The 23010-nt window shown below is 41.1% G+C and overlaps 1 protein-coding gene across 3 annotated transcripts in view; it reads right to left on the reverse strand.

Moving 5' to 3' along the window:
• The window catches only part of LOC137342184 (protein-tyrosine sulfotransferase 2-like), a 120751-nt gene extending 98178 nt beyond the window's left edge, over window positions 1-22573 (reverse strand). For 2 of the 3 annotated variants that reach the window (XM_068005933.1, XM_068005932.1), the window contains exon 1: window positions 22371-22573. The gene's annotated coding sequence lies outside the window, so the exon portion shown is untranslated. Of the gene's footprint in view, window positions 1-20362; window positions 20477-22370 lie in introns of all 3 variants that reach the window. The other variant, XM_068005931.1, reaches the window with a different exon arrangement.
• Window positions 22574-23010: the final 437 nt, after the last annotated feature.

A 23010-nucleotide genomic window follows, 5' to 3' on the forward strand; every position in this document is an offset into this window, starting at 1 on the left:
AGTCTGAGAGCGAAGCCAGTTTAGCGTTCTGATGGCACGTTCCCACCTGAAACATTAACCTATCTTTCCTCTTTTGATTGCTGATGGGCCTGATGTGCATTTTCAGCATTTTGTTTTTCTATTTCCAATGTCCTGCATTTGCAGTTTTTAATTACATCTCAAAAAGGCTTACTGAATTGAACAATGAGATGCAATTTATTAAAGCTAGATAAGTAACTAAAAAAAAGACACAGCAACTTGCAGTCATATTTGTACCTTTAAAGTACAAACATCCAAAGCCACTTTACAAAGTAGTAATAAGGAGAAGGAGATGCCAAGCCAGCAAGAAAAGTTTAGGAGGGGTGATTGAAGGGTTGGGAGAAACGGTTTTGAGAAGATTTTTAATGGAGGAGATGGAAATAAAGAGTTGAAGGGGTCTCATGAGGGAATTCCAGATAGCAAACCTGAGATGGCTGCAAGCTCTGCCACCAATGGTAGAGCAGAGGGAGAATGGGATGCATTGTTGGTCAGAGTCTGAAAATCAAAGGGTGTGGGAGCAAAATCAAGTCTGGAGGAGGTTGTCACATTGAGATTTTTTTTGACCATTTTTCCACAGAAACCATTTGAATGCTGGGTTTTACAGCAATGGGTATTCACAAATTATCAAGGCAAAAAATGGTTAAAATGCTAATAAGGCAGTCACGGAAGTTGATTCCCTAAAGACTGAGAACAATAAACAATTAATTAGCTTATCTCAGTAATCAATAATCACCTAACATACATTGGCCCCAAATTTGCTGGGAAAATAACAGAGTTGACGGCGCTAGTTATTAGTGCATAAAAAACGCAGCAATTTGTGGTAAGGAAGAGAAAGGCCATGAGTTGCAAATCACCACAAATTGCTGAACATTTTGTGTAAACATTTAGCCCAAACTTTTTTAAATTGACTATCCAATTTGTCTTCAAATCATTTTCAAAAACATACAAACTGGAATGCGGTTATACACAATTTCCATATTGTTTTTTCCACCGAAAATAAATAAACTATTTTTGGAATTTGAAGATTAACAAACAAATGGCGATGTACAATCAATACTCTGTCATACTTAAAGTGGTCTTCACCTGTTTCCATGTTTTCCCTTTCTCTCTCACACATACTTTCTATGTACTGAAAAAAACGCTCGATTTTATCTTTACCTGAACAAAGCTTTTAAAATTCATTCTAACTTTTATTCAAAGAATTGCGAGAAACAATGTCTTTTAGCTGAAGGGATATGGCACTTAGTGCCATATCCCTTCAGCTAAAAGACAAAGACAAAGACATTGCACTGGGCAAAAATATCAAATCCAACTCAACATTTTTGAGATAAAAATTGAGAGCGACCGAGTCTTCAAGAAAAAGGCATTCAAAGAAGATGCACTTAGACCGGGAATTTCCTTGGAGCTGTTCCCGCTCTCTGCCATAACTTCATTTAAACAGGGTTTCAGCCAAACTTATGACAATATTACGGTAGCGCGGCTGGAGCAGCTCTGAGGAAATTCCTCCCCTTAGTTACATTTAGGCTGTTATCGTGAAATATGTAAATTTGTTTTTATTATGTTACAAATTTTATTTTAAATTTGTAGTTAGTTGACTGAAGAAAAAGTAGTTTGAGTGACTTGATTGGTTTGCCTTTCCAAGAAATGTACCCATGACTGTCGCAAGTTGCGAAAGATAATACAAATGGTTTAGGAAATTAAAGTCAACTTCCGTGTCATGGATGGGAACTTGGCATTATGACAGCTTACTGGCACAGGGGCTAGTTAGGATCAAAACTGGGTGAGCAGTAGGCAGTGGCCCGAACAGGTCGGGTTGGGGTGAGAGGCTTGATTTACAGCAAAAGCTGCCAGGAAGGCAGTAGCAGGTCAGGTCAGGCAACAGGCCCAATGTTCACAGCTCTCAGATGAAAAGCTGTGACCAATGGTGCCCCTCAAAGATGGAAGTCAGCAGTGGAGTGGACCAGAAATAGGAGAGAGGCATGTGAAAAGAATAAATTGTAAACAATTTTACAACACCAAGTTATAGTCCAGCAATTTTATTTTAAATTCACAAGCTTTCGGAGATTTTCTCCTTCCTCAGGCAAATGTTTCAAGATCTCCTTGAAGCCTACGCATTTATACATATTGAACAATAATACATGGTGTTATACATATTGAACAATAATACATGCGTAGGCTTCAAGGAGATCTTGAAACATTTGCCTGAGGAAGGAGAAAATCTCCGAAAGCTTGTGAATTTAAAATAAAATTGCTGGACTATAACTTGGTGTTGTAAAATTGTTTACAATTGTCAACCCCAGTCCATCACCGGCATCTCCACATCATGAAAAGAATAAATCAGAAAAGAACAAAAGCAATAGCACTAAAAGTAGTCATTTTAAGTACGGCAGGATCTGGGAAAAGTAGGAGGGCAGCTGCAGGATTACGAAGCACCCAAAGGAGGATATCCAGGGGGGTGATTTTAACCCACAAGAACGGGCGGGTAGGGGTCAGGTGGGCTGTAAAAATGGTTGGTTTTTGGAGCGGGATTCCATCCTGGCTCCAACATGCTCACCTCTGGGTTTAACCCAGGCGCTTTAGGATGCGCGCGCAACAGACATCCGGAAGTCCCGTCCCCATTTAAAACTGGTGGACCGATACTTAAAAGGGCAATGTATCTCAATGCGATAGTTGAGGCACTTAATTTTTTGTGTATCAGAAATATCAAACATATTTAACCTTGCCTGTTCGGCTTTCCCATCGCTTCCGATTCACATCAGGTGAAAGCAGGCGGGAAGGGCCGAATCAATCAGGTGAGTGCCTTTATTGCACTGCTTGTGGGGAAGGAATAGGAGTACTTCATCCATGCCCAACAAACTCACCTGGCGTGATTGGACCCCCTCGACCGGCCAACCCCCCACCCCCCCCCCCCACCTCGATCTTCTCCAAGGCCCAACCAATGTTGTCCACATCCCACCTCCTCTCCCCCCCCCCACCCCGATGTCTTCCACAGCCCACAATCTCTCTCTCCCTCCATCCCCCCTGTCCAATTCGTGGCTCCTTTCACTTCCGGCAGGCAGCCAGCCTGTCAATCTGGCTGCCTGTCGGAATATCTGCGGACGCGCTCGATGAGGAGGGGAAGGGCGTCTCTGGGACTGAGATCACTGGTGGGGGGGCGAGAAAATGAAAAAATTGAGCACACACTGTCTGGATGGATTGGGAGGGAGCTTTGGCTGTGAGAGAACTAGTTTGAAATGGACAGAAAATCATAGTCAGCGATTTCCCAATGTATGCAGACAGATGGACAGACCGAGGAGTGGAATTGTAAGGCCCCCACCAGTACCATGCATTTGAGAAATCAGCCCTTATATGATTCATTGTCAACTCCATAGTAAACTAAACAAGTTGTACATTTATTAAGCAAAGAAGCTGCTTTCTAAGAGCAAGCAAGCTACACTGTTGCAGACGAGGGTTTATTAATTTGTCCAGCATCTCAGATGGGTACCAGCATTATACATGGAGTCCATCACCTGTACAAATGGCATTCAGCTCCCTCAGGATAAGCATACTAATATCAGCCTTCATGCAGTGTGTACTGTAAATACAGGGAAAACAAATAGAAGATACTTACTGTAACATGTAATATACAACACCATGCATAAGCAAACTGAAATACTAATAACAATCAAAAACAATAATCCATATACAGAAGCATGTCCACAGTTAAACATTCTGGAGAAATAACATGCACAATGCAATATCTAATACGCAGCCATTCCATTAAATGCTGGATTACATACTGATCAACAAAGCAACAGCTCATCAAATTAATTTGATTTTAGTTTATAAAATGAATGCTGTAAAATTAGTAAATGCTTTAGATAGAAGCCTACCTATGAAGTAGCTTTTTAAAAATGAGACTCATGTGGCAAGAGAATGCTAAATATTATTCCAGGGCCTAAACCAGCACACTCCACAGCAGGCATACAGGGTTGCTATAGTAATGCGAGAATATGACTGTATGGCTGCTGCAATGCCACTGCTAATTTTGTGGTTTTGACATTTGTACGGATAAATGAAACATCATGAAACTACCAACGAGCTGCTGAGACTCGGTATATCACCGAACAAGCTTCACAGAAACAGAAGCTACTTCTGTTTCACTAAGCACCAAATTAAGAGACTATTTGGAATACTAAATGCTCAATGCACTTTGATGAGCTCATTGCGACTCACTGAACAACAACAATAGAACTATCCAATAACAGGGGAAAATAGTCACATCAAAAAAGTGGAACGGCCATTTAAGAATAAAAAGTTACAAACTGATTAGTTGTTTTACTGATTAAGATGAGTAATGATCACAATGTGGTTATAAATTGAACGCAACAAAATAGGAAACAAGAGTCATCTGCTAGCAGCTGGCCTTGCACCTGCAAACCAGTGCTGGGAAAGTCCTGCTTTACTCAGCAACTCCCACAAAAAAATTTGTAATCCTCTATGACACACAACAACAACAACAACTTGCATTTATATAGCGCCTTTAACGTAGTAAAACGTCCCAAGGCATTTCACAGGAGCGATTATCAAACAAAATTTGATACCGAGTCATATAAGGAAATATTAGGGCAGGTGACCAAAAGCTTGGTCAAAGATAAAGGTTTTAAGGAGCGTCTTAAAAGGAGGAGAGAGGTGTAGAAAGGCGGAGAGGTTTAGGGAGGGAATTCCAGAGCTTAGGGCCTAGGCAGCTGAAGGCACGGCCACCAATGGTGGAGCGATTAAACTCGGCGGTGCGTAAAAGGCAAGAATTGGAGGAGCGCAGAGATCTCAGAGGGTTGTAGAGCTGGAGGAGGTTATAGAGGTAGGCAGGGCGAGGTCATGGAGGAATTTGAAAACAAGGATGAGGCTTTTAAAATAGAGATGTTCCCAGACCAGGAGCCAACGTAGGTCAGCGAGCACAGGGGTGATGGGTGAACGGGACTTGGTGCGAGTTAGGATACGGGTCCCCTCAACCCTCGACATAAGGTACTATAACATTGCAAAATGTCCTTGGATATGCTGGTACACACCAAGACATCTCTACTAATCACACAAAGTTATGTTCTGTTGGCTTTTTTTTTTGCAATAAAGAAACAAGCTTCCACAATAGCCTAGTGGCTTTGGTGAATAGCTGAGAGTTGAGGTAAGATAGAATCATTGAAAGGTTACGGCACGGAAGGGGACCATTCGGCCCATCAAGTCTGTGGCGGCTCTATGCGAGAGCAATCCAGCTAGTCCCACTCCCCGCCCTATCCCCATAGCCCTGCAATTTTTTTCCTTTCAAGTACTTATCCGGTTCCCTTTTGAAAGCCACGATTGAATCTGCCTCCACCACCCCCTTGGCTGTACCATTTGTTGTGTTATTTGAGGCACTTGTGCTTTCACTTATCTTCTGGCACGTAAAATTCTCTAACATGACATTAATTTAAAAAATCTCAAATGTGCTGCACAACCAACATGTGCAGATTGTCAGTGCTCTTAAAGGAGTGGGGTGACTTTAGTGAAGTATTTGCAATTTTAACTATAAAATCAATTAGCCTCTGACTACAAGACTACTCAGAAGTGCTAAACAAAATGGAAGTCAGACTTCACTATTGCACAGGCAGAGAACAGAGGGATCCTTTTGTAATACATCCTTTTATAGCTAGCAGAGAGATAAGGCTTTCATCCTATCAGTCTGAGCTAGATTCAAACCAGAGTCTCGGAGGTGACGTCAGTGACCTAATTAACATCTTCTGTGTAATACAGTCGCCCCAGGTTGTCATGAAGCTTTTGCTTATTAAGCCACAGCAAACTCAGTCATTTTAAGTGACATGCTGCTATGTAAGAAGCAACAAATAATATCAAGAGCGATAGGTTTTTTGCTGACCAGTTTAAATCTAGAAGAGAAAAGGTCTCAGTTTTGTTGATTCGCTTATGTTGTTGAAAGATCTGATGACAAGATGCAAAACACTGTCTAAATACATGAAGCAAGAAAGGTCTAGATGCTCCCAGCAAACTAATTTTGTTGTTATCTTCCATCACTTATCAAAGCCATAAATAAAACAGCCTTTTTGTCTAAAACACAAATTAATTAATTTTCATTAAATGGCATTCTGAATAGGTATATAAATAGATAAGTTTAAAACTGCATCATTCAATCCAGTAAACTAAAACCTACTAAAAATAAAAGCCCCAGAAAAGCACAAGGGCTATAAAATGGTTTCCTTTCTGAAGATATTGTGCAAGATACTAAAACTCTTCTACAACCCTTCCTCTCCTCAACTGGCTCTCTTATCCATGTACCTGATGTAAATTTTAACTTTCTTGATATTCATACAAGACTGGCACAACCCATTAAACCAGAAATAAAACCTGATTACATTTTTTTCTAATTATCAATTTTAGTTCTTCAAAAACAAAACCACTCTAATATGTTTTCCTTCCCAGAATCATTTTAGTGAGAACTCTTCAGCTAAGCAAAAATTTCAGGGGTAAGGTACTTTCGTTTTTTGTCTCACCAACAACAACTTGCATTCAAACTTCCCATTTTTACTGCCAAATAAAATCTTGTATGGCAATAGAAGGGTTAACCACCATTTCATAAAATGTGATGTACACAGAAACTGCGTCACGTTCTTCCTTCCTGCTGAATTTCAGAGGCTTTGCTAACATGAGGTAGTTTTAATACAACATTTCCTGTGCTGTGGATGAGCATTAACTGCTCCTGGTCAAAGCTGGAAAATTGCAGTGGCCCAAACCCTCCACTATAAAGATCAAACAGCAACACTACTCTGTAGATTCTACTGCAACAAAAAGGACCTACACACTACATTACCCTGTCCATTAGTCACAATTTTATACTTCCAGCTATTAAACCAAAACCCACTACTTACATAAAACATTAAGAGTTAGACTCAATTTTCCTCTTCATGACACCTGGAGAATGTTCAGGTCCTAGACTTGATGGAGGAAAAGAAGGCGGTGACAGTTACATTGGGTCTTCACCCTCTCTACTTTGCTCCAGGATTTCCCAAGGATTTTCTAAATGGGCTGACCCAGGTCTGCTTCAACAATAGTCATTGCTAGGGCAATGTGGCAGGAGAGGGTGCTTCTGGCCCAGCTGCCTCCTTTTCCTCACAACATAATTCATCTCATTGCATGGTCAGGCACAGGAGCGCCACAAGAAGTTGGCAATGGCGCTTGCACCAGGGCCCTCTTCAGATCAGAAGATCTCAGGGAGGTCCAGGAGCAAGCCAAAAAGACGCACTTCACAGCAGGTGGCCCCTTTTTTCCCTTCCCAAACATGATTTTTTTTTGGATACTAAGGGAATCAAGGGATAGGGCGGGAAAGTGGAGTTGAGGTAGAAGATCAGCCATGATCTTACTGTATGGTGCAGCACGCTCGAGGGGCCATATGGCCTACTCCTGCTCTTATTTCTTATGTTCTTATCTCTGGGCTCTTCTAGCTGCTGTTGGTGGCCCGGACCATAGCTACATGCCTCACAGGCCAGCAGCTGCACTCCTGTTTCTATCCCTAATTCTTGGTGCTCGCCCTGCCAGGACACCAAAATCATGGTGTCTTGGTGCTTCATATAAAGAAACACCGGCACCGGCTTGATGAGCCCAAAGGCCAGTTTCTGTCTAACACTGTATGAATAATATATTTAGAGTGTTAGTGATTTCTGCTATTCAGCATTTGCTGCCTTTTGTTCTTGGAACATTTATGGATAGACCTGTAACAAAAACTACTACTTTTTAAATTTTTATACTTGAATCAATAACCTGACTGAAGTGCTGTGAAAATAAATGGGACTGAAGTTTGGACAACACAACTTTAACCAAAGGATGCATTTGAGAATGTCACAAAGTTGTTAATAACATATACATTTAAACTTTTCTCATAGGCACCAGTCATGTTTTCAGCAGTATGATTAAAGTCAAATTAGAAAACTCACACAACCAGAGGTTCCTTAAGTTCAAGTGTTGTGACTATAAAAGGATGCCCACTCAGCCAAGTGTCCCTGTGATGGACAAAGGATTAAATCGAAAAGGTTGGAGGACAGACACATACATACACACTCACACATGTCTTGTGAGAATCCCTGTATAAAGTGTAATAAACAGGAAACTAGTCTTTCCTAGCAGCTGCATCTACAGACTGCGTGGTAGCTGTAGAAACATGGTGATATTTTGTCAGTTTGTTTGCTCTTATAAATATTTTCTCACCCTATGCCCCAACTGGTTGTGCAGGAAAGCAAACAGCCCCCACTTCTGACAATGTATTTCTTAATTCCACCGCCCACCCAGAAAAACAGAAATCTATTATTTTTTTAAAAAAGGGATATTCGAATTGTTTTTTAGTCATTCTGGATCAGAATATTTCAGATTAGCTCCAAACATCTTTTCATCCCTGCAGCTGAAATTTCTTGAACTGGAGAACAGCAATTTAAAAATATAAACAATGGTAGAGATGATTAATTGAGACTTATCGGACCACAAGAGCAAACAGGATATCCTTCATTTTCAGCAAACCATCAGTAACACTAATACTAAGCGTCTTAGAAACCAATAAAATCAATGAAGAAACCACTAAAATGAAGAAAAATGCACCAATACATTCAAGCATGTCCTGACTGCAAAAGTCGCTCTCAAGAGGTTGAAAATCCTCTCCCATTTGTAACAAGGAACATTGGATAGGGAACATGGTAATTCAGTAATGAAAGATTCATAATAACTATTACCACAATTGAGTAGAACACCTATAAAGTACTGCAGTACTAGAGTGGCCCTGGGACTCCTCAACATTGACACAAGACCCCATGAAGTCTCATGGCCTCAGGTCAAACAAGAGCAAGGAAACTTCCTGATGAGTACTATTCTGCTGTCCTCCCTTAGTTGATGAATCAGTATTCCTCCATGTTGAACACTTGGAGGAAGTACTAAGGATAGTATGGGCACAGAATATACTCTGCATGGGGGACTTCAATGTCCATCGTCAAAAGTGGCTCGGTAGTACCACCACTGACCAAGCTGGCCGAGTCCTGAAGGACACAGCTTCCAGACTGGGCTTGTGGCAATGCTTGCTCCTTACCCAAGTGCCAGGGAATGTGCCTTCAATCCCGCCAGCGGCCTCCTGTTGCCTGGCATTATGCTCCTGCTGCCAGCCAGCTGCTGCTTCATGCCGGTTTTTGGTCAGGAAATGGACCGGGGGAATGCAGACGTGGCCTCACCCTTCCAAGGTCAGGAGGGTTTGACACTTACCCAGCCCCCGGATCCCCATTCCAAGTTAAAATCAAGGCTTAAATCTTCAGCCGGTGCCAGATATTTCCAAAAGAAGCTGAATAATTTTTAAAGATGCAAAAAGAATATCTCAGGGAGACTTAGTGATTTTCTTATCATGCCCCCAACCAACTCAATCAAATACTTTAAATGAAAACATAATTGGGCCCCTGCAGGTTTGTTTTGTTACATGTCTTTCAAAAGAGAGCTTATATTACAAAGAATGTACAGCACAGAAACAGGCCATTTGGCCCAACAGGTCCATGCCAGTGTTTATGCTCCACGTGAGGCTCCTCCCACCCTTCTTCATCTAACCCTATCGCCATAACCTTATATTCCCCTCTCCCTCATGTGTTTATCTAGCTTCCCCTTAAATCCATCTATGCTAGTCGCTTCAACTGCACCTGGTGGTAGCGAATTCCACATTCTTTGACAAGGTACCGCATGGTAGGTTGTTACATAAGGTTAAATCTCATGGGATCAAAGGTGAGGTAGCCAATTGGGTACAAAATTGGCTTGTAGAGGGTTGTTTTTCAAACTGGATGCCTGTGTCCAGCGGTGTGCCTCAGGGATCGGTGCTGGGTCCGCTGTTATTTGTTATTTATATTAATGATTTGGATGAGAATTTAGGAGGCATGGTTGGTAAGTTTGCAGATGACACCAAGATTGGTGACATTGTGGACAGTGAAGAAGGTTATCTAGGATTGCAACGGGATCTTGATAAATTGGGCCAGTGGGCCGATGAATGGCAGATGGAGTTTAATTTAGATAAATGTGAGGCGATGCATTTTGGTAGATCGAATCGGGCCAGGACCTACTCCGTTAATGGTAGGGCGTTGGGGAGAGTTATAGAACAAAGAGATCTAGGAGTACAGGTTCATAGCTCCTTGAAAGTGGAGTCACAGGTGGATAGGGTGGTGAAGAAGGCATTCGGCATGCTTGGTTTCATTGGTCAGAACATTGAATGCAGGAGTTGGGATGTCTTGTTGAAGTTGTACAGGGCATTGGTGAGGCCACACTTGGAGTACTGTGTACAGTTCTGGTCACCCTATTATAGAAAGGATATTATTAAACTAGAAAGAGTGCAGAAAAGATTTACTAGGATGCTACCGGGACTTGATGGTTTGACTTACAGGGAGAGGTTAGACAGACTGGGACTTTTTTCCCTGGAGAGTAGGAGGTTAAGGGGTGATCTTATAGAAGTCTATAAAATAATGAGGGGCATAGATAAGGTAGATAGTCAAAATCTTTTCCCAAAGGTAGGGGAGTCTATAACGAGGGGGCATAGATTTAAGGTGAGAGGGGAGAGATACAAAAGGGTCCAGAGGGGCAATTTTTTCACTCAAAGGGTGGTGAGTGTCTGGAACGAGCTGCCAGAGGCAGTAGTAGAGGCGGGTACAATTTTGTCTTTTAAAAAGCATTTGGACAGTTACATGGGTAAGATGGGTATAGAGGGATATGGGCCAAGTGCAGGAAATTGGGACTAGCTTAGTGGTATAAACTGGGCGACATGGACATGTTGGGCCAAAGGGCCTGTTTCCATGTTGTAACTTCTATGATTCTATTCTTACCACTCTCTGGGTGAAGAAGTTTCTCCTGAATTCCCTACTGGATTTGTTAGTGACTATCTTATATTTATGGCCCTTAGTTCTAATCTCCACCACATATGGAAACAACTTCTCTACATCTACGCTATCAAACCCTTTCATAATCTTAAAGACCTCTATGCGCAAGATCAATTGCAAAGGCTATGGCACCACAATCAACAGCATTAGAAATAGATCAACTGGTCATTCATCTCATTTGTTTTTTGTGACATTTTGCTGTGCACAAATTGGCTGCTGCATTAGCACATAACAGTGACTGTACTTCAAAAGTAATTAATTGGATATGAAATGCTGAAGATGTGATATGGCATTATATGAATGCAAGTTCTTTGTTTCTTTTGATATCTCTTAGACCAAATTTCTCAAAGCACAAATATAATGCTTCAGTCTGCAGCTGCTCCATCCATGCTAGGAAGCTTAATGCAGAATTGAACAAAACCTGGCAGCGCATTATTAGCTGTTTACTACCCACTCCTGTACCTGAAACTATCTACTTGCCAGCAATGGTTCAGTTGTATCTGGTAGAAAATGCCTTGCCAAGGTGAAGATTTAAAACAACTAGAAGATCCTCACCTGCCATCCTCGGTTATGTATCCACTATCAGATGCCTTCAAACAAGGCACAGCTTTGTAACTATAGTTCCACTGAATGATACACCACTCCGAATTAATCAATTTGAGCCAAGACGGCAATGTAACTGTTAAAATTACCTCCATTATCTTTGGGTTCCTATTCGACTCATCTATTCTGTGTAAACTAGGCCAATAGAAGACCCTGTTGTCTCACAGAAGTGAGAATTGTGTGGCTGAAGAGTTGACACTCAAACGAGACCTACCATGAAAACAATGATATGCCTTGAATCATAGGTGAGCAGCAATGCTGACAACCTAGTTAAATGGGGATTCAAGAATAATATGAGGAACAGCAGACTTTAAAGTATTGCGTGTAGGAATGCTGTCTTTACTGCACATACATGGCTGGCCAAGTTAGCTAACTTGCTAAGATGAAAACTTCTATACTAAATCACCCACCTTTAAGTAAATTGAAATTTTTATATCAACAACCCCATGCTAAACTTTTCAGAAAACTCCTGTCTACTTTGCTAGGTGTTCTGATTTTACAATAAAAAGTATCTCAGTGTTATTATCCTATTGTATGTATAATGTTCTTTATGCTTGTGGTGAATAGATAAGTATATATCAAATTGTATAATCAACATCACATACTAAACTGACATGTAAATGAAGACCAGGATATAAGAAGCCATAACTGACAGATATTCCAACAGCCATATCCATGAGGTGAGTGCCTTTATTGCATTGCTTGTGGGAGAACAGTAGGAATGCTTCTTCCAGGCCCAACAAGCTCACCTGGCGCGACATGACCCTGTGATCAGCCGACCCCCCCACAACCCCAATGCTGGACCCCCCGATCCCGGCTGACCACCGACCCCCCCCCCAACAAAGTTCCTTTCTGAAACAGTTGAGGTCACCTAACTCAGCAAGGACCAAGAATCAAACAGGGATCTTCTGGTTTGTACGGCTCAGTCACACACTGGCTTAACTGAACCCTTGTGGAAACTAATATCACTTAATAAATTTTCTTCAAAAAATTAAAAATAATAGATTAACTGCAAATTATAGGTGCTTGAGTTCCAGGCACAAGGAGTAATATATTTGCCTTGTTTTAATGTGAAATGTAACAATTGAATTGGGTTGGGAACAGCAGCAAGGATACCCGCTTTACCAATTACTGCTGGTGATGGCTTTGGAACCTTAGAAATTGTCAAAAGAACAGACTCCACATCTTGACCCCCTAAAAGGGATGGTCTACTTGGACATAATTGTTGTCACAAACCTACATTACTTACAGATGTTAACATGTTCAAACTACTGGCATAAAGGAAGATCTTTGGGAAGTCCAATTCCCTCCCTCTCATTAACATGCAGTATGACCATTCTCAAGGTGAACATAATATTCAAACTGAACCATATTTTTAATATGTTTCACTTAGCAGTCCATGCCCACTGGATTACTAAATTCAAACATATGTTCTTAGACTTCCCATGGGAGAAAAAAATGCATCAAGTTAAAAGTTTATCCAAACTACAGAGGGAGAAAACCAAGGGAAGAGTTGGCTGACTGGATCAGAAACTATAGTTGCGAATTCCCTTAGAGGGTGCAGGTTCACTGAAGCTGGAGAGGGAAGTGGTATCCAAAAATCTCCCTTAAGAACTTATTTATGCTCTTTGCATAGGTTCGAAGTCTCAAAATAAAATAGTGTACTCACAATTCCTGGTCTATGCCACATTACTAATCACATTAAGGAGACTCTTAGAATTGGTCTTTGTACCCCTGGGCTAGAAAGGGGGAAAATCCAACAGTGTCCCACTCCTCACTATTATGCACCCCTGGACTAGAAAGGGGGAAAATCCAACAGTGTCCCACTCCTCACTGTTATCCAGTGACCCCTACTCGAAATTGAATGTGTGAGGACAATTGTTGATGATTCCCCACCCCCTCCCCAGTCAAACAGCCTTGAAGAAGTAACTGAATATTATGCAACCATGCAATCGACTTAACTCGATCCCTACAATGTTCCCACCATGACCGAGTGTGCTTATCAAATTCACTCAATGATAACAAGCAAAAATTTTGGTTTTCATGTTGCAAACCTCAAGATTGCCAATATCAAAAATCAATTAAAGAAACATCTTGTATATGATTTAACACTCTCATCTAACTTGCATGAAATTGTAAAAGATATTGACAAATATACTGTAACGTGAAGATAGATGTATTATTGATAAATCAACACATTTCAATGTAATACAATTAGTAAACAAAGGACAGCAATACGAATATAGAATAAATGATGCAGAGATGATTTAATTAAGAGATCAACCGCCAGCTGAAGTCACAGTATACAAGTGGATTGTGTAGTCTGAAATGGCTTATTTGTCTGTAAATAATTACTTTAAAATTGCGCCTTATGTGTGAGTTTTATAATAATTAATTGCATTTTCCATTTTTTAAAAAATCACTTATTTTAGGCAACTTTTCTTGCAGAAAAGGCACAAGAGAGGTTGGATGCAGCAGTTGTTCAATGCCCCAGAACACAAGACCTCAGCTTTGTTTCCTCTTGTCCATCCACTTTTCCCCATTTATGGTATTATTTTGTTAATATAACTTGTTAAGTCTTCCCCATGAGTACCAAATTGTTTCTCATTTCTTAATAGACACCTATATTTACCACCTTGCAAACAGCTCTACTTTCACCATATCAAAATGCAGGGTTTTTATAGTCTTGTACCTTAGTAGGAGGATGCTTAATTTTCCATGCTTCGAATGCAAATTTTTCTCATACCAGTGCAACACTCAAGTCTGTTCTGCTTTTTGACTGGCTCAAGTTTGACGATACATTTTCCAGCAAAATTCCACACAATGATCATCGCTATCTTCTCTATACAATGGCCCAGAAATAGCTGGAAAAATAATGCCAAGTTTATGGCACCCACCATAATTGCTGCATAAAAAAATCCAGCAATTTGTAGCGAAGAAGTTACGAATCGCCACAAATTGCTGGACAATTTGCGCCGCTCCACCATTAGCCTCGCAAAAACGGGAGCTCGTCATCAACCTCCGTGTGAGTGTCAGGAGATTGCTGGATTTGAGCTGTGAATACAATTAAATCTAGCCGCAGCTATTTAGGGCTGGTATTTCATGTTGTAAGGAGCCTGTTAATGTTGTGATTTATGACATGTCACTCAACTCTGGAGGCCCAGGACAGAAACAATTGAAACTGTGGCGTCTTCTGCAGGTAGCAAACTGTTCCTAGAGGTTTTTTTAAAAAAATTCTTACGTTTCCTTTCTGTCTTTTTTCTTTCTCTCTTAATCCACTCTTCTTTTCCCTCTCTTTATTTCCCTTTCTATATTTAATTTGGCTCCAATTCACCTTACTTCCTCTCCGTCGTTTGCTTTGTTTCTTTGTCTAACCTTAAATTTCATCGGTTAAGGAGATAGATCATTGCACCAGACGTTCACAAGGTCCCAAATGCACCATTGACGTCACCATGCCATTATCAATTCACATTTCCAGCAATTTGTGGCACAAAAATAATACGACCCGAAGAGTGGAGGTTAAAAAAAATTCATAGCACTTGTCCCGAGATGAGCCGCTCCAGCAATTTCTGGCTATTGTTTCTTTATTCCTAAAGTGAGAAGCCACCAAACACCTCAAGACATATTAACTAGACCTGCCCCTCAATTTACACATCTCCTCAAATATCATTATTCATTATCCCTTTGGAGTTAAATGCACTGTGAAACATCTTTAATTGAAAAGATTCAATTAGGTAAAAGCAGTCATAACATGTGTCAATTTCCAAATATTTTCAATCATTCCAGGTTGATTAAAATGCCTAAATAATATTACTACACCTTGTGAATTTTCTCAGTTTGATTTGCCCCATTTTTGATCTAATGAGAATAGGTATTAAGATACTGATACTTATTTTTCTTTTATCTCTCTTGCTATTATCAATGGCACTATTAAATATTAAATGAAGTTAGGGAAGAGAGAGCAGAGGCACTATTAGATGTTTATAAAAATTCATTAGAAAAGAGAATAGTGCCAGAGGACTGGCAGACAGTTAACTTTATTTCTATATTTAAAAAAGGGAGATAGAACAAGTCCAGTGAACTATAGACCAGATAATGGAATCTTTACTCAAAGATGTAATAGAAAAACACCTAGAAACCGAAAATATAACAGTCAGCAGGATTTCAAAAGGAAAAGTCATGCTTGATCAACCTTATTGAATTCTTTGAAGAAATAACAGAAAGAGTAGACAAGGGTAATGCAGTAGATGTAATATATTTGGATTTTCAAAAGGCCTTCAATAAGGTACCGCATAGAAGACTCATGACTAAGGTCAGAGCATATGGAGTCATGGGACGATAGCAGAATGCATAGCAAGCTGGCTACAAGACAGAAAACAGTGAGTAGCAACACAGACTGGCATAAGGTGGGAAGTAGTGTTCCACAGGGATTGGTGCTGGGACCACTGTTGTTCACAATTTACATTAATGATTTGAACTCGGGAATCGGAAGTAAAATTTCAAAATTTGGGGGCGACACCAACTTGAGAGATGTAGTTAATACAAAGGAAGAATGCGACAAAATACAGGACGACATTAATAAATTTGCAGAATGGCCATGTAAATGACAAATGAGTTTCAATACAGATAAGTGTGAAGTGGTGCGTTTGGTAGGAAGAATAAAGAGGCCACATACTGCTTGGATAATAACAGTCTAAAAGGGATCTAGGGGTACAAATAAACAAATCCAACTAAAAGTAGCAACGCAGGTTAGTATGGCCATAAAAAGCAAACCAATGGGGTTCATTTCTGGAGGGATAGAACTGAAAAGCAGAGAAGTTATGTTAAACTTATATAGAACTTTGGTTAGACCACACTTGGGAGTACTGTGCACAGTTCTGGTCTCCATATTATAAAAAGGATATAGAGGCACTGGAGAAGATGTAAAAAAGATTCACAAGGATGATACCAGAACTGACAGGACATGCTTATCAGGAACGACTAACAGGCTGGGATCTTTTGTCTAGAAAAGAGAAGGCTGAGGGGTGACCTGATAGAGGTCTTTAAGATAATGAAAGAGTTTGATACAGTAGACGTGGAGAAAATGTTTCCACTTGTGGGGGTGTCCAAAACTAGAGGTCATAAATATAAGATCGTCACTAATAAATCCAATAGGGAATTCAGGAGAAACCTCTTTACTCAAAGAGTGGTAAGAATGTACAACGCGCTACCACAAGGAGAGGTTGAGGCAAATAGCACAGATGCATTTAAGGATAAACTAGATAAGCACATGAGGGAGAAAGGGATAGAAGGATATGCTGATAGGGTTAGATGAAGAGGGGTGGGAGGAGGCTTGTGTGGAGCATAAACGCCGGCATACACAAATTAGGCCGAACGGCCTATTTGTGCTGTGGACTCTATGTAATACTACCATTCTCACAAGCTAGCTTTCTTGGAGGAATGGTGAATTAGTAATGTTGCTTTTATGTCGGTTTGCTGCTATGCTTGTGCCACTGGCTCAAGTGCCCGCCTTGTGCAGCTGGCAGCAACTCCAAATTAAACTAGATAAATTTACTACGGTCAGTCACAAAAAAGATCCAGTAAAATTAAAAAGAGTCTTCTGGCAGCTGGCCGTAGCAAATCAGGCAATTGTACGATGGGGTTGCTGCAAAAGACCTCTGCTTTGGGAGCTGGCAGCACTAGCACAACACAAAAATCAATATAAAAACAACTTTCCTTGGTTCAAAACTTAGGTTATCACTTACCAAATCTGTGACCCGATTTATTCTTTTGTCTTCCCAAGTATCTGCTTGCATGACGGAGGGGCTGTACCACAAAACTATTGTTCTAAATGGAACATTTCCTGTTCCCTTTCTACAAGATCCCAGGCTTATCTGTGATCTTTCAAGCAACACCCATACATATATAATTACAGGATTCTTGCTTTTTTAAGTGGTTAGAAGATTTTATTCCCCTTATGAAACTCAAGTTGCCCCCTTCACATTCCAGAACTCAAAACTGCAAAGCCAAATAGTATGTTCCATTTCAGTAAACCAAGCCATCCTCAATTACTTTTTTGAATTGTTTAAAATTTACTGATTTGAGCGCTCTTCCTAAAACACTGAAATATAGCCACTATTTCACTCAATTTGTTAAAGTAGTTCTTTAAAAGAGGATTGCCCTCTTCCACTTCTTTCTCCCCCTTTCAAAGTCCATCTTTTTGAACAGGCTTTCAGTCACCCCCAATCACCGCACCCCACCCCCCACATCACTCTCTCCGTTTCCCTGTCCAGTTCCATTTGTGAAGTGCCTTGAAACTTTTGTTTTTACATTAAGAGGCACTACATAAGTGGAAGTAGTTATGCGTTTCAGATTTCCAATTAGAAAAATAAAACTGAGGATGCAGGGAAAAAGAGGAACCATCTCTAGAAGAGAGTTTGAGGGAAATGAGATTATTTGGATGTAAAAAAATTCATGTGAATTAGCTGAATGTAAACAGGAATAAGCTGAGAAAAAAAAAGTAAATTTGGAGGAATAGTGAGATATTTGAAATAATTAATCCCATTTTAACTTCTAGACTTTGTAAGGATACATACTCTTCTAATTTATCTTCATCTTATACTGGAAAAAAAATTAAACATTTTGATGGATTATTTATTGGATTGTTTCTTGTTGGTCACAATGCAGAATGTTAAAGTTAGGTACTTTAAGCTGATTTTTCAAGCTGCAAAGTAAATGTATTACATTCTAGTTGATATTCACAACTCAGGACAAGGCAGACATGCATGCACAGATCAGGGGACCTTGGTGTGCATGGTTTGATTGCTGCCACTGTACTTGGATGGGGACCTGTTTAACAGGTCATTCAAAGTGTTTGGTACAGATCAAGGAGTCATGTCATTCTATTCAATTCAAACATCATATGATTTTTATAAAGCTATTGGTTTTATTGACAGCTACATCTGAGGTGGAAACATGACTCAGGCCAGAGAGAGAGGCAGGACCATGATTCTTTGTATGGCTTTTTTCTACAGATAGCTTTGTAGCTAGGAGTTGCTAGTTGTGGACTTATGTTTGGCCAGGTGACTTTAAAAAAATTAAGTTGATTAAATCGGTTTTCTACTGGCTGCTCATTCCTCATAGATACATTTTGCTACTTTTGTTTATATTCAGTCGATTAGATATTTGATTGACTGAAATATCCACTTATCTATTAAGTTACCAATCACAATTTTCTGCATGTGCACAAGTGATGCTTCGCAGGCGTGATGCTTTTGAAAGGTACAATGGTACTGATGCATACTAGAGGTAAGTCTTTTAATTATATCTATGTATATTATTAGAAATCTTGCATAAGGCATGCACTTCCTGTGCACAAACCTTAATCCCTGTTGTCATAATTTTAAGTCACTTTTGAGTCAACATTTACGTTTGTAAATTACTATGTCAATATTATTTTATGTCAACTGTCACCATGTAGATGCAGATTTTGGCAAGTAGGTGGCACTGTGGAGCAAATTTCTGAAGTTTGCCCACCCCCCTACTCAGCTGTCACCTTCTACATACCCCATGCCTCCACTACTCGCCTTCAAACAGCCACCCAACCTCAACCTCAAACAGACCATCGTTCGCAGCAAATTAACCAGCTTTCAGGAGAACAGCGTCCACGACACCACACAACCCTGCCACGGCAACCTCTGCAAGACATGCCAGATCATCGACACAGATACCACCATCACACGAGAGGACACCACACACCAGGTACGTGGTTCATACTCCTGTGACTCGGCCAACGTTGTCGACCTCATACGTTGCAGGAAAGGATGCCCCGGAGCATGGTACATTGGCGAGACCATGCAGACACTGCGACAACGGATGAACAGACACAGCGCAACAATTGCCAGACAGGAGGGTTCCCTCCCAGTTGGGGAACGCTTTAGCAGTCAAGGACATTCAGCCACCGATCTTCGGGTAAGCATTCTCCAAGGCGGCCTTCGAGACACACGACAACACAAAATCGTCGAGCAGAAATTGATAGCCAAGTTCCGCACCCATGAGGACGGCCTCAACCGGGATCTTGGGTTCATGTCACGCTACATGTGACTCCACCAGCAGGAAAAAAAAGTTATCTGTTTTTAATACAACTGGACATTCTCTCTCTCTCTCTGTGCCTTTCGGGTCTCTTTCTCTCTTTGTCTGTGTAATTTGACCCATTGTGTATTCAGTATACTGGGACCTACTGTTTTCCGTGGCTAACCTGTCTGAACACCAACGACATCTTTGATTGGTGTGATGGTGTCCCAGCCTAATATAAGATATGCGATTTGAGAACCTCTCATTCACTCACTCACCTGACGAAGGAGATAATCTCCGAAAGCTTGTGATTTTCAAATAAAACTGTTGGACTATAACCTGGTGTTGTAAGATTCCTTACATTTGTCCACCCCAGTCCATCAACAGCATCTCCACATCATAAAAAAAAACCTGATATTTATTAATTTGCCAGTAGATTTTTAAAAAACTGCACACGGAGGTATGATTTAAGAAGAATACCAGAAGGCTAGGAAAAACTATCTTGTATCAGACCTATAACTATTCTTTTCAACGAAAAAAATATACATGCAAACTATCTACCTGAATATCATCTAAAAAATTCACCGCCTCTCAAACACACAAAAATATTTATAACAAAACTCACTTATCTGTACTAACAATTCAAAAGAAGTTCTAAAAACAAAGCATTCAACAAAAAGTTCTAAAAACATTGTTGGAAACACTGGATTGCTGATCCCTGCAGCCTATCCCAATCATTTTGCACAATTACAGTCACCATCACTCTGCACAATTACAATGATTACCTTATTGTGCGGCTGGGTGGCCATCAAGTATGAACATGTGGTGTTCACCGGTTCGCTCGAAGTCTTTTCTGACCGGTGGGCACCGCAAAAGATGCACAATATTATAGACTATTCCTGTAAAATACAGGTATATATATATCTTAAAAGACTGTAATCTGGGTGGGTCAATCAAAACTTAATAGTGGCACTCTCCCAAGAGGAGTGTGCTGGGGGAATGATCGGTCGTCCAAGCTATTTAAATAGAATCTGCAGCACAGAAACTGGCCATTCAGCCCAACTGGGCTATGCCTCCTTTCAATCTAATTACCTCTACTCACCCTGCCGTAGTATCTCTTTATTCCCTTCTCCCGCAGATATGCAAATCAGGGGCGCATTAACACACGGGGCTTGGGGCCGTGCCCAGGGGCACCAGCCAAATATGAGGACCTTGCGAGGGGCCCAGTGAACACAACTCCCTCTTAAACAGTGCTGCCTATTGATTTTTTAGTAATCAGAGAGGATTCCCACACTCTCGTACTAAGGGTTAGATGAAGAGGGGTCGTCCCTGCACCCTGCAGCCATCACATGCTCCTAGCACCGGGAAGATGAGGTTGGAGCCTTTGAGCAAGGCAGGTGACCATGGCGTCTCCTTCACAGCTCACAATTTATGCTTCATGTGTGAGAATGACAGTTAATGAAGATAACATTGGGGTGAGCATGGCAACAAAAATTTGCTGGGAAGTGGAGTCATTAGAACAACACATTAACAGCATACACCATTATTAATTCATAGAAAATCCATAAATTTGCGGAGTAAAAGAGATAGGCCACGAATTTTGATTCTCTGCAAACTGCTGGACGATTTGCACAGCTCTGCCGTTTGCCTCGCTAAAGCCGATAAAAGTTCGTTCTTGTCGTGAGGCTCCCCATTGAACTTAATGGCGATCGTGAAATTGTTGGATTTACAATGTTATTATGAATTATTCCCGCCACAGCCATTTAGCGCAGGTAATTAATGTCGCAGAGGACCCTGTCAATGACATGATTTGTGGTCCTGCTATGACACTCAATCTTGGAAGCCCACTGCAATGTTATCCTATTGACAGCCCAGCAATTTGTGGTGCAAATATAGTGCGATGCCAATGGTGAGCAGAAAAATCCAAATAACGCCTTACGACACGAATTCTGTCATTGCCCATTTGTTTCTCCTCAAGGTGCCAGTTTGTTAAGTGTGGATTCTAATGCTGCTGAAAAGTTTTAATGGATGGGGGGGGGTGAATGTTCTTGGTGCCTAGGGTCCCAAGAATTCTTAATGTGGCTCTGATGGCACCACACTCACCCATCTGAAATAGGCTTGCCTTATACACCATTAGGCTGCACGAGTGATTTTGCACCAATATAGTCTCTGCCTTGTGTCCCTCAAATGCAGCCATTTATCTTGTGCGCCAGCACACTGCCCAAATGGTTTTGCACATCTGTTATGTTACAAGAGTGCAACCGCTTATCCAGGTTTGCATCGATCACACAATGCACGAGCACAGTCACTTTTCTGTGCATCAATCGCAATGCACGAGTACAGTTCACTATCTTCGTGCCGGCCACGGCACTGTGACACGGAGAAGAGCAGGATATCTTAAAAATCTATTTCCTGCGATGATGATGCTGCAGCCCCTAAAAATAGGGTTAAAAAAGCCACCGTGTTTTTTTCCAGTGACTTGAGCTCACAATCTTTTAATTCTTTTTCGCCCCTAACTAAAAATTAAAACCCACAGCCTGGGACAGATGGACCGGACTCGACTCGACTCAGCTCACCCAGAGTCAGTGAAGGGATAGCTCGGTGTGTGGCAGTGACAATTCCCCGAGCCTGGCTGCCCCCGGGTGCGAGCATTTGTTTATATATAAAACATTTTTAAAAAATCAGGAGCGAAAGAGCGGTAACGGACAGCGCTCAATCACTAATTACCATTGATTCATTTTCGTATTTTGTACACATATACATGAACTTTTCACAAAACCAGCCTGACTTTACCTCATGAATTACAGACGGTCGCCTTAACCCCGCTTCCCGCTGCTCCTGTCGTATTATTACTATGGCTGTTGATGAAGATGATGTTGTTGCCGGTGCCGCTCGAGCCGCCGCCGCCGCCGCTATCCGGCCATCTCACGCGAGCTCCGCTCAGCGAAATATTGTTTCCCAAATTATTTAAATAAAACGATTAACGTGATTGCGTCACGAGACGCGCGTATTTTTATTTCTCTCGCTCGTCCGCCGCGCTTCGGTCCGGCCTTGCACTGCGCCTGCGTGACTCGTCATTTTGGCTGGGTGGCGTGGCGGGCGCTCAGGTGCCCGTTTGCTTACTCCACCTGTCCACGTGCGATAGGGAACTGTACGGTTTGATGATACTGGGGCCAACCTTTGTTGATTAGACAGGAAAGACAATAGGGAACTCGACTGGAACATATCCTGTACCATTCTAAACTGGAGGTGGGAATATGGATGTAACATTCCCAGCAATAATTCAGGGGTATTAGGAATTTGTGGCTGAGATCTCAAGGCACATGGATTATATCGTGGTACAGGTATACACAAACGTTCTGTGCAGAACATCAGCATCTTAGGGCCACGCTCATTATGTTGGGCTTTGCATGACACAAACTCTGCTGTAAAA

This window comes from Heptranchias perlo, chromosome 25 (assembly GCF_035084215.1).
Source record: "Heptranchias perlo isolate sHepPer1 chromosome 25, sHepPer1.hap1, whole genome shotgun sequence".
In the NCBI taxonomy this organism is placed as follows: domain Eukaryota; kingdom Metazoa; phylum Chordata; class Chondrichthyes; order Hexanchiformes; family Hexanchidae; genus Heptranchias; species Heptranchias perlo.